Source organism: Mustela nigripes, chromosome 13 (assembly GCF_022355385.1).
Source record: "Mustela nigripes isolate SB6536 chromosome 13, MUSNIG.SB6536, whole genome shotgun sequence".
NCBI lineage: Eukaryota > Metazoa > Chordata > Mammalia > Carnivora > Mustelidae > Mustela > Mustela nigripes.
This window is the reverse complement of record NC_081569.1, coordinates 97,103,840-97,116,847: the sequence shown is the minus strand read 5'-3', so window position 1 is coordinate 97,116,847 and position 13,008 is coordinate 97,103,840.

The window sequence follows — 13,008 nt, the reverse complement described above, 5'->3', positions numbered from 1 at the left end:
GATTTCTCTCTGTCAAATAAATAAATAAAATCTTTAAAAAAAAAATTCATGATGTACAAAATAGCAGAAGTGTAAATACAGACAGTCTCTAAAAATGCTATGCCAAGGAACACCTGGGTGGCTCAATGGGTTAAAGCCTCTGCCTTTGGCTCAGGTCATGGTCCCAGGGTCCTGGGATGGAGCCCAGCATCGGGCTCTCTGCTCATCGGGAAGCCCACTTCCTCTTCGCTCTCTCTGCCTGCCTCTCCACCTACTTGAGATCTCTGTCTGTCAAATAAACAAATAAAATCTTAAAAAAAAAATGCTATGCTGAGTCATACTGGAGCTCAAGGCAAAAGAAAATATGTGCAACCACATATACATGTTTCAGTGTATTTTGTAATGGTTCATTTTGTCCCAGGACATCAGTATAGTTGAGAAAATATTGAAAATCAAAAAGCAGGTGTACTAAAACTCACATTATTTTAAGTTTAAACATTTTATTCTTGCCCCAAACAGTATTTGTTAAAAATTTTTACTTTCCTGGCTTTCAAGGAAGCAAACTCCTCACTTACTAGCTTTGAAAGCCCAGGTGAGTTTCTTCACCTCTCTAGGTCTTAGTTCCCTCTTCTGTAAAAAGAGTAAACGGTGCCCCCTCACAGGGGTACTGTGAAGAGTAAATGAGTTATTATGTGGTAAGCATGCAGAACGCCCTGCCTGTGTAGCAAATATTCAAGGTAAGCCTTTGTTCTACTGTATCTTCATTATGTAGGTGGTGTAAGTTCTAGAAGATCAGAGACAAGAGATGGGCTCCAGCTGAGATGACTCCTCACTCATATCCTTATATCCAGAAGCGCATGCTCCATGGGAGCTAGGACCTCACGGCTTGTCCACCACTCTATACCCAGCTCTGTAGCAGCTCAGGTCCCCTAACAGGCTCTCGATACATACAGTTATTGGATAAATGATAATCAGAAAGTGCTTATGGGTTTATGAAGATCCGTCCTTCCCTCTTCCAGGGATTTACCAATTCTACTGGAAGCTAGCCTTCCTCTGTGTGGAGTGAACTAGACCTCCAAATTCCCACAAATGTGGATTCTTTGCTTCTTGGAATCAGTGTCTACAACGAATTTTTAATTAGCATCTACTTATTTTATTTTAGTTTTCGTAAGTTTTTTGAATATAGCTAATATACAATATTACATTGTTTTCAGAGGTACAGCACAGTGCTTTAGCTTGTCTATACGTTGTGCTACTTCACTGTGGGTGTAGCCATGGTCCATCACCATCCAATGTTATTACAGTACCATCAACTGTGTTCCCCATGCTGTGTGTGCTCTTTGCTTCTCTGACTTATCCATTCCGTAACTGGAAGCCTCTAGCTCCCTCTCCATTTTACCCATTTTGCCCATCTTCCCACTTGTTCCCCTCGGGCAGCCATCAGTTTCTTCTCTGTCTGTACAGGTCTGATTCTGCTTTTCATGGACTTACCCATCTTGTTTTGGTTTTCTTTTTAGAGTCCACATATGAGCAAAATCAGGTGGGATTTGTCAGTCTTGATCTGACTTATTTCACTTAGCGTAATACCCTCCAGGTCCATTCATGTTGTCACAAATGGCAAGATCTCGTCCTTTTTATGGCTGTGTGATATTGCATGAAATCTACATTTTCCTTATCCATTCATCTGCGACTGAACACTTGGGTTGTTTCCATATCTTGGCTCTTATAAATAATGTTGCACTAAACATAGGGGTGCACACATCTTTTCAAATTAGAGTTTTTATTTTCTTTGGGTAAATACCCAGTGGTAGAATTATTGGATCATATGATATTTCTGTTTTTAATTTTTAGCATATACTTATTTTAAATGTGTCAGTGAATTACTAGGCTCTCATACCAGCAGAGACAGTTCACTTAAGCCACCTTATTACCCAAGACTGGAAAACCTATAGTAAGTGGATTCTATTCCAAGAAGCAGGAACATGGGACTCAATAGGAAACTTGATTATGGATTACACACTATTTCATTTGTAACATAAATATTTGCTTCCAGCTGGAGTGGAAGTCCCATATTAATTAGAGCTAGAATTGCTGACTTGGCTTACAGTATATAGACAAGAAATACTCCTCATTCCTGATGCTGAAAAGTTGAGATGGAAAGGGAGGGAGTGACATTATTCATACCAGAATAGCTCTGAATGAGACTGAATCTCTTATGAAACTTTTAGAAATCACAGAAGGTGGTGACACCAGATACAAATCCAATTAGCCCCTCTCTTCAACAGCTGATAGCATTCTAGCACTACTTTATTTTTCCCCTTATTAATTTTAAGTGTTGACAAGCCTTTTTTAAATCTATGAATGTGTTTTTATTCCACTCTCACACCGTAGTGACCCCTCTCTCTTCTCCTATTTGAGCGAAGAACAGATTCTGTACTTCCTTGTCTCAAAGGAGGTTTGTGACAGAGCAGAAAGTACATGGTACCTATGAGATGTTTCCCTTCTTGCCTTTTGTTTTCAAAAGCTTAAGTCATTGATTAGTATATTGGGGCTGGGGGTCCCATAAGGGGAAACATGAAGAAAGTGGCATGTTCATCAGACTAAAACATTCTGGCAGATGACAGAGAAAGACAGAGGTCCATGCATTCCTCAAACATCAGGGACCAGATTGCTCCATACCAGTGCCCCAAGGAGGCAACCAAATCCTCAATGGCTTAGTTTCATGGCACCCCTCAGGAGACAGAACCCTAGGCAGCCGACTCGCCAAAGAACCCCATGCTTCAAGTGCCTCAGGGGAGAAAACAGAACCAACATAACTGAAGGGACTACACTGGCCAGAACGAGGGGTGTCTCAGCAGTCACTGGTACAATTCAGTGACTGACGGCCAGAGGGCCTCCCCCCATACCTGGTCTCTCTGAGAGCCTGGGCTTCCAAATGACCCTCGGGGTACAGGGGCTCTAGACAAAGTCAGCTCTGCCTGGGGATACATTTCTTTCTTGCTGCTTAGGAAAATGTGAAGTTGAAATTCAGTTGATTTAAGTACATGAAAAAACTCAGTATCTCTTCCCACCTAGATTTGTGGCCTGGGATTCCCACCTGCAAACCCATACTTGACGAATTTTCTCTCCACATTGAGTTAGGTGTGTCCACTCTGGGAATATACTCCAAACCCTTGATTCTAGGTCTGTCTTAAAATCTCTACATAAAGCTGCTTTCATGTGAAGGAGTATACCAGGCTTACTTCCAGACCATTCTAAACAGAGGCCAACTAGGAACAGAGGGACCATCTCTTGGGATTTGAAGACAGGAACATCAGATGGCCCAGTCCAACTCTTGGTAACAGGCAACAGAAGCAAACCCTATCTGACTTTATCTAAGCTAGAATGGAGTGGAAAGATGTTGAATAGTTCACAGGATGGACGGGAGGGCTAGAGAACAAGGTTCAGGAAATGCACTGGAGGTCAAGAGAGAAGGCACAGTACAGACCACAGCCAAGGTCATGCCACAGGACAGTGTGCATGCCCACGGCTGTCCACAGCATGACACTGTCCCCACAAGTGGCTTCTGGACTATCCTTGAATCTTTGCTTCACTCCTTTGATATTCAAATTCCCTGAGAGAAGGGTCTGACTGGCTGGGCCTAGGTCTTGTGTCATATCCTGGATATCTAAGCTAGGGAGAGTGGGATCACCCTTGACACAAGGTAGACCACTGCATCTCCCCAATACTACATGCAATTGGGAACTCCCTCCAGAGCAGAAAATAATGTGAATGAGTGCCCACCATGTTCCCAACCACTTACGGAAAATAAAAGCGTGTTAGAGTTCTGAAAGCTCCAGACTTAAATTAACTATCTTAGAAATGTATTCTCTTTATTTCCTGGAATCAAGTCCTATGAAAGCTTTATGGAGGCTCATAATTTCACTCCCAGATCAATTTGTAACTCATGACCCTGATTCCTGCCATGCACTTAGCCCTGCTCATTGGCCCTGGATTTCTTCTGTTGAATTTAGATTACTGTTGCAGTCCCCCAGGCTCAGGGACTGAAATGCTTGGCAGACACCTAAGTTTAGAACAGTCTTTTCACTTTACCTCTCACCTCTTACCTCCACCCTGAAGCACAAGGGTCGTGTTGCATTCCTGGTGAAGCTGAAGAGGGAAGATAAACCTAAGTACAATAGATTTAGAAAGTGTTTTTATGTCCTTACATATAGAAGAACTAAATTCTCAGAAAAAATAGAAATATGGTCCGTTTTTTAAGCTCTTCAGAAGCAGGAAAATAATATCCTTGATATACCCAATGATAAGACCCAAGCTGTGCTTGAAGATTCAGTAGAAAACAGAGAACACTTTAAACAGGAAAAAAGATGCTCACAGACTATCAAATCCATTCACGTGCCCAGGAGGAGGATGTATAAAGGATCATGACAATGGCTGGGGACATTTCACTCCCACATCTGTGATGGCTCTGCTGCTTCTCCAGCTTTGGGCAATGGACAGAGTGAGCAGACAGAGCTGGTGTCATAGGTCAAGCCAGGAAAAGAGCCCTCTCTTCCATCTGACAGCATTGGAGGAAAAAAACTCGGGATCTGTGTCTGACAAAAAAATCTCCTTTTTTCCTAGAGGTTCCTCAGGATCTAGGACAGGACAGAGGAGATAAATGTTCTGAAAAGGGAAAAACTCGACGAGGTCTAAGGGGACATTCAAACCTTTGTTGTGCCACGATGAGTGTTATGAAGTCTTAGAAAGTATTTATAAGCCACAAATGATCAGTACGCAGCAAGTGCTTCTTAGCTGATTTCCTTTAAAAGAGAAAAAGTTTGGGGGCACCTGGGTCAGTTAAGCATCCAACTCTTGGTTTCGGCTCAGGCCATGATCTCAGGGTCATGAGATCAAGCCCTGAGGTAAGGTCTGTGCTGGGTGTGGAGCCTGCTTGAGAGTCTCTCCCTCCCACTGCCCCTCCCCCAGCCTGCTCATGCTCTCGAACACTCTGTCTCAAGAAATAAATAAATAATCTTTAAAGGAAAAGAAAAGAAGTTTGGAAATTTAATTAAAGACAAAATCTTTCCATTTCTTCTTGTTTGAACTTTCCTTAACTCTGTCACTTTGTTCAGTTCATATTCACGGTTCTCATGTTGTTGGCTTGGCCAGAGGAAGGGCAAAGTTCCCTCTAGGCTGTGCCTCCCTGCCCTGTCCCCAACTAGTGTGTAAGTGACTGTGTCAGTGAGCAGGACCTTGGGAGCCACAGCAGCAGTGGCCCCGAGGTCGGCTACTGGCGGGGAAGAAACAGGTTCTGGCGGCTGTACTTGGGGTTTTGAAAAGCTACTTTGTACCCAACCCTGAGGTGCTGTGTGAAGCCTGGACAAGAAAAGGCATGCTTCTGCTGAGTTCTGTGGATGTGTGGGGTGAGCCTGCTCTGGGCTGACTCCAGGTGAGGCTCCGAAATGGGAAACCTGAATCAAAAGTAAGAAGCCTCAAAGAGAAAGGAGAAAATTTGAAAATTCTAAGGGCTTCCCTAAGCCTCAGGAGCCTATGTCTGCCTATCCCCCTCCCCAAGCCCAGTTCCCTTCCCTCATGGCTGAGCACTCTGCAAAAAAAGAAGCTTCCACCTCATGCAGCGGCAACAATCTTAAACCAGCGGAAGAAAGTGAAACGACATAATTGTCTCAATTACATATATAGCATTTATAAGTATTACAAAAATTTTAAAATATTGATGTTCTTCACAACGTTTTCGTAAATATGATTGACAAAGGCTAAAGGTCATAGCATGAGGCTTTTCTGTGACTCACATTTATACTGTTTCTTAGCTGTCACACTCATCCATAATAAAAGGCCTTCCAGCCTATTATTACTTCAGGAACACCAACATTTCTCAGAGGACCTCCCTACCCCAAGGAGTTTTTACTCTATCTCCAAAGAAGATCCAACATTCTCAAAGAGTGAGTCGGTTTATCGGGTGAGTTAAGGCATAAATTACTCAGCCTGCCATCCTCCCATCTCAGGTCTGCACGGCTCTGCAGAGCTTTTGCCCTATTACACCAGGTTGCATCTGAAGGCAAGCCCTGGGCTTGTCAGAAATTCCCGGGATGAGTTTCACAAGCCATGGAAGTTTTACATCACTTCCGTGGCTTTTGGTTTAAGTTACTGACCCTTGATCATGATGTTTTAGCTCTCAGAAAGAAGTGAAAAGTGGCTCAGGTTCCAAAATGGAAATGTCATCTATGAGTTTGGCAAAATCTAGGTGCATCCCATTTTAATTTAGAAAGATGCTCCAAACTGCACCAAGCCGCCTTTCGTGCTCAGCGGATGCACGTTGTGCCTCATTGAGAGGGGGAAGGGCACCAAGATCTATGACTCTCTCAATTCCTCTGTTTTCTACTTTCTAACTTACAGTCTCACTCTCCTCCAGCCTTCCAGCTGCAGGCGTGCGGGGCCTTCCTCCCCGCGTCGGGCTCTACCGTGGTCTTCCTGAGACTGCCCCCGCCATCCTGAAACCCCAAGCCACCAACAAGCCCATTCTCTTTGCTCCTCAGTTCCCCCCTTGCCACCGGTTCCCCCATTCCTCTTCTCCCTAAGGAACCGATCAACATGCTCTATCCTGGCGAACCGCTCCGTTCCCTCCTCATCTTCTCACACACGGCCGGTCTCCTTGAGGGTGCTGGCCTCTCTCTTTGCCATTCGCACCTCACCCAAGTGTGCTTAACACCAGCCTTTTGTCCCCCTTTGGATATTTACATCTATTCTCATGGTTTCACGTGTCACTTATAAACCGATTATTCCAAAGATCTATCTTTAGCCCTGAACTCTCTTCTGAATCCCAAACCGTTTCTAAGTGTTTGATGGCTCTGTCTGGCTGGGGGTACCAGAAGCAGCTAAGAAAACAGGACTCAATCCAAACTCACCGACTCTAACTGACACCCCCAACCCCACCTTCACCCCCAGCAAATGCCTGCATCTCATCAAGCTAAGAGTTAATTTTCAAATATCAGAAATCTATAAGCAAGGAAAGATTATGGTTACCATAAATAACCACAAAAATGCAGAGTAGTGAGGGGGGAGGAATCTGTGACACCCATAAAACAAGCAAACACAGTCGAGAATAACCTAAAGGATTATTGAATAGAGAAACCCCGAAGAAGTAAAAAAATATATTGAAATAGGGAACTGAAGTGATGTCTTAGAGACAACTGGTGAAGACCAGACACGTCTAACAATTAAGAAGTCATTAGCTGATCGTACTTGCTTGGATTTAATTTGCTTTGGCCGACCATTTGCAATGGAAGAGATCAAAAGACATCATTACCTGGACTATGGGATTACTGCTGGCAAAGTGGATTTGCCTGTTGGGTCTGGCCCACACAGCAGGAAAGTCTGCTTCTAGAAGAAGAGGACATATGATTTACAGCTTTCCATTCTCATTTCCGGGAAGAACCGACACCACAATAAGCAAGCCCTCAAAGTACCAGAGGGAAAAGCCAGGAGAAGATACATGTCAAAAATCGGCACTGATTCCATGAGCTAAACAAAGTTGCACACATCACAAATTACAGTCACTTGCTACAAGTAACTCTGAGATATAAGAGAACTGGATTCCAATCAATATTCAGCAGTTCCCAGCTCTAATTTGTATATTATTCAGTGACCCTTGGCAAATGACTTACATTTTCTGAGCTGATTTCCAGATCTAAAAAAGGACCGTCTCCCAGTGAAAAAATCACTTGACAAAATCAAGCTCAAGAGTGATAGTTAAGTGCTCGAAATTCCCAGCCCTGCCAACTGACTTGTAGAACGCTCAAATAGAACTTTACAGTTGCCAAAAGAGGGAATAATGTTAGCTTATATTTCTAGGAAATGTCAGATGAGGCAATTTGGAAAATCCACCTGCTGTGCCGAAGCCTGAGTCTAAAACAATACACGGTCCATTTTTCTCTAGAAGTTGAGTTCTACTGAATTAATCTTGTTACAAGACGAACGCCTGAAAGTAAATATGATGATTCACTCCTCCTACCATGTTTTCCTCTCGTGGTGCTAGCAGCGGTTCCCTGCTCAAGATCTCTCCAGCAGCATTCTAGTAAGGAGCCAAACGTCTGAAAGCAAAGTGTGATCAACAGATGCTCGTTTCCATAATTGGCACTTTTCCCATAGCCAACCTCAAATTTAATTAGCCACTTATCTGAAGCAGAAAGGGCTTTCTAAAGCATTCTAGTAATCTGTGCTTGTCCTGGCCACTGGTGCCTGCCCTGGCCCTGTGTGTCTCCTCACCCAGGAGTTTTTGGAGCAGGCGTAGCAAACGCAGGATGGGTGCTGATTCCTACTGTAAATAAACAATTCTCTCAAAGTGTGCGTGAGATTTCTCTACGAGGGAGAAAGAAAGATATTCTGTTGAACTGAAGCCCACACACAGCACATGGGAAGGACGCTGGAAATGAATCTGTACGAGTAGCTCAATATAGCAGGTCAGCATGTTAGCGGAGTGAAGTCACAGCTCTTCCACTGGGACCGACCCAGTGTCAGACTCCATCTACAGCCAGATCCCAAATGTCCTGGCTGCTGCATTCATTTAATACTGCCTGGGAAATATTGTCACTCCACCCTTCACTTTGCTGACCTTGTACTCAATGAATACTGTCATAGCTCCAAATCCCTTGGAACAAAGCAACTGTCTACATTCAGTCCTCTTGACAACTGACTGCTATAAGATGGGGTTTCCAGGAACTTGTGTGATCACATGGCTCCACTATCACCTCAGGGGGTCCTGTTGGCTCAGGGGGCTGGTGTCAAGCTGAAACAGAAGGCATGCATGCCCGTGAGGCGATGGCAGATGGAGTGGGAGGTTAGGCACCGCACTACCCGCTGCGGCTGGCTGTGTTCCTCTTGCCTACCCAGCATCCTTTGCCCTGTCTGCTGGGAGCAAAACTCCTCTTGGTGGTGGTGAACCCACCCCTGTGGTTCAGTCAGCTGACCCTTCCCCGTGCACCCCAATTTCTCCGAGACCCCAGCAACTGGGAGAGAGTTGGACCAGTGACCCACGTCAAGCCAGAGACTTCTTTGAAATCTGGGTTCTCAGAAAAGGCTTTCTCCTGAGTCCCTGAGCTTAAAGAGTGTGAATCCTGCTGACCACATGGAGAGAATCTGTCTACCAGGTAGAGGTAGGGGCTCTTCCATTCCACATCTTTTTGAGCCCTGGATCCAGCCCTGCCTGGAGCCAAGCAAAATTAGCATGGATTTCACTTCCATGAGCTAATCTAATCAAGTCCTACTTTTACTTACACTGCATAGAATGTGGTTCTTTCCCCTGAAAGCTTCCCTGCTAACATCTAACCTCATCCCCCTTCTCAGCTTCTGCCTAACTTATTTAGAGGATTATCTTCCTTCTTTTTGTGGTCTTTGTCTAAAATTTTCCAATTCTCCCCTCCAGCCCTCAAGTCAAAGCCTAACTTTTTTTTTTTTTTTAAGAGAGAGGGAACACAAGCAGGGGGAGTGGGAAAGGGAGAGAGAGAACAGGCTTCAGGCAGAGCAGGGAGCCTGATGTGGGGCTCGAAGGCAGATGGTTAATGACTAAGCCACCCAGCTGCCCCCAAAAACTAACTCTTAAAGGGACCCTTCCTATATCAACCCATAGCTTCCAAAGACCTAGAGTCTTTGATGTATGCATATGTGGATATCTTTCCTCCCATAATCACGTCTTACCCATTCCATAAGACCTATTCTTCCTATAACACTGCTCTTTAAACAGGAAGTTTTTAATTATTGGGGGAAAAAAAAGAGGATCCTCATTTTAAAATGTCCTACCTATAAAGAATGGGCTCCCAGGGGAAAATGCAGTGAGGCTCCAAGGTGTATGTATGTGTTTTTTAATAAATGCTAAGCTTGCGGGGCGCCTGGGTGGCTCAGTGGGTTGAAGCCTCTGCCTTCGGCTCGGGTCATGATCCCGGGGTCCTGGGATCGAGCCCCACATCGGGCTCTCTGCTCAGCGGGAGCCTGCTTCCCCTCCTTTCTCTCTCTGCCTACTTGTGATCTCTGTCTGTCAAATAAATAAATAAAATCTTAAGAAAAAAAAATGCTAAGCTTGTAATCTTATTATATGCCAGGCAATATGCTAAGTACCTTATACACATTTTTCACTGATTCTTACAACAACCTTACATGCCATGTACTTTTATCTCCTGTTCTGAAGAAGTGTTATTAAGACTTCAAGAGGTTAAATCATCTGCTCAAGGTCACACAGCTGGTAAGCCAAAGCAACTGCACAGACTGCTTTCAAAGGCCCTACTTATCATCCTTGACCCCCATCTACACACTAGGGACCAGGCGTTTGCCCTCTTGGAAGGGCCCCCAGTGAGGCTCCCTTTGCTGTTCCTCTGCACAAGGAACTCAGAACTATCAGCTCAGTTAGCTGGGTTAGCTCAGTTAGCTGCCCTGGGTTAGCGCACAGCTCTGCTACTCTGACCTACCCAGCCCTGGACTCCCTCCAACCCAGGTGGTCCCAGGGGCTGCCTGCACTGAATACTGCCTGAGCAGCCTTCAGTGTTTCATTTTGTTAATAGTATTAATACCCATTTTTACACTTACATCAAATACCTCTTGGCTCTTTTGCTTCCTGGTCCACAGCAATTCAAAAAGAATAAAAACTTTGAAGTGACAGGGAGATGGAAGCTGCGCCCAGGGAGTGGTGATCGATAACTGGTAAAGTTAGAAGGAGGCTAGACAACAGCTAAAGGAAGACATGGGAGCCCTAGAGGAGTCCAGAGCTCACCCCACCCCTGGCTCTTAATTGGCTGATTCACAGCCCTCCAAGTAAGGAGTTTTCCTTCTGGGGACTCTGCAGGGTGGTATCTTGACATGAATTGGGTCCTCCAGCCTCCTCCATAGAGTTGGCAAGTGTCAGTCTACAAAAAAGCTTACATGAGGACGAAGTAAGTATACTTTGAATGAATATGCAATCATCAAACTGTCTTTACAAATATCTAAATTCTCCTTGGCTCTTCCATAGATGGTGGTGTTGAGGCAGGAGTCACACATAATAAATCTAACTTCATAATGTGTCATATGAGTGCTTGATTCCCCACATGTCTTTATTACATAGATAATGAATTCTATTTCTTTCTGTGATGAACGAGTTGTACACCCTGATTTTAAGCCCAAGTCCAAGTTGTACATGTTTGGGGTTAAATATCATTCCACAGAAATCGTTCCCTGAAATTTAAATATTTTACTTAGAGAAGGGCACCTCAGTGCCTTCATCAGTACTCTATACTTTCATTTGCCTACAAATCCGAGTATACAAGAATGTGAGTTAATAGTAGGGAGAGCATCTTAGAAATAGGTACATGGAATGGGGCAGGCAGTGAAAAAAAGTGAAGAGAGAGGAAAAATCTATATCAAAAGGAAGCATACCCAGGGTGTCTGGATGGCTCAGTGGGTTAAGACTCTGCCTTCAGCTCGGGTCATGATCTCAGCGTCCTGGGATCAAGTCCCACATCGGGCTCTCTCTGCTCAGTGGGGAGCCTGCTTCCTCCTCTCTCTCTGCCTACTTGTGATCTCTGTCAAATAAATAAATAAAATCTTTTTTTAAAAAAAGTAAGCGTACCCCCCCAAAATAGCTAAAATTAAAAATTATTATCTCAGGGGCGCCTGGGTGGCTCTGTTGGCTGAGCATGCAACTCTTGGTTTTGGCTCAGGTCATAATCTCGAGTGATGGGATGGAGCCCCAAATTGGGCTCCAAGCCACAGCATGGAATCTACTTGGGTTTCTTTCCTTCCACCTGCTGCCCCTTCCTCTGCGCTCTTGTGCTCTCTCTATATGTATTCTTCTAAAATTAAAAAAAAAAAAAATTATCTCAGGAGAGAAGGAAATCTCCCCACCCAGTACCACCTCCTTCAACCCCACCTCTACTCCACAGATGTGAGAGATTTGTATGTGCGTGTATCAAACTTTGCAGAACTCTGGGAGCCAGTCTCCAAGGTGACCCTGAAAATTCTTGTGTGGTGTTGTCCCCTTCCACAGTGAATAGGTCTGACTTGTATCATCAATAGACCATTTTGTGAATTGTGACTTCCGAGGCTAGATCATAAAAGAAATTGCAGCTTCCATCCTGCTCAGTTGATCTGAGGGAGGCCAGTTGTCATGTGTGAAGATACAAGCAGGCCTCTGGAGAAGTCCACATGGTGAAGAACTGAGCCTCCCTGCCAAAAGACAGCACCAACTTGCCAACCAGGAGAATGAGCTACTCAGACAAGCCTTCAAAATGTCTGCGGCCATGACCAACACCTTGACTACAATCTCATGAAAAGCCCTGAAAGACCCCAGAACCACCAGAAGCTTGTCCCAAATTCTTGGCCTAATAATGAGATAATAAGTATTTGTCATTGTTTTAAGCCATTGAATTTTCAGGTAATTTGTTACACAGCAATAGACAACTGGCACAAAAGATGATTTAACTCTATACTCTATCCTCACATAACTCTGATTTTAAAAATCCGAATCTTCTGTGTGATATTATTTTCTGGCATCCTCAACTGACATCAAAATGTAAGATCATGGACAAAATGATGGCTCATAAGTTCAGCTTGTATATACAAGAACCAAACTTTTTCAGACCTGGCACTTCAGTACTTAAATCTCAGGAGAACAATAAAGCAAGGACACTTGGATTCAGTACTTAGTTCTATATTCAATGTTTGGTTCAGCTTCAGTCTAGCCAAGAATTCAGCTATAAAAGGGGGTATAGGTATTGGCGGGGGGCAGGGAGCAGATAGGGACCAACCCATGATCATATGGCCACAATTGGAGGGGAAAAATCAGGGTTTAAAAGTGTAAAAGTAGTACATTCGTTAAATCAAAACATAAGTAGAAAACACTTCCTTGAAGTCCAGGCGCGAATAGAACCACAGCTCACATTTTTTTACTTCTTCCCATCATTTTGCCTATCCAGCCTTGTTCATGTGTACAGCACTAGGAGTTCTTGACAACGAGAAAAGAGGAATCAATGTCCAAGCCCAGCCTTAGCAATCTGTGCCAAAGCT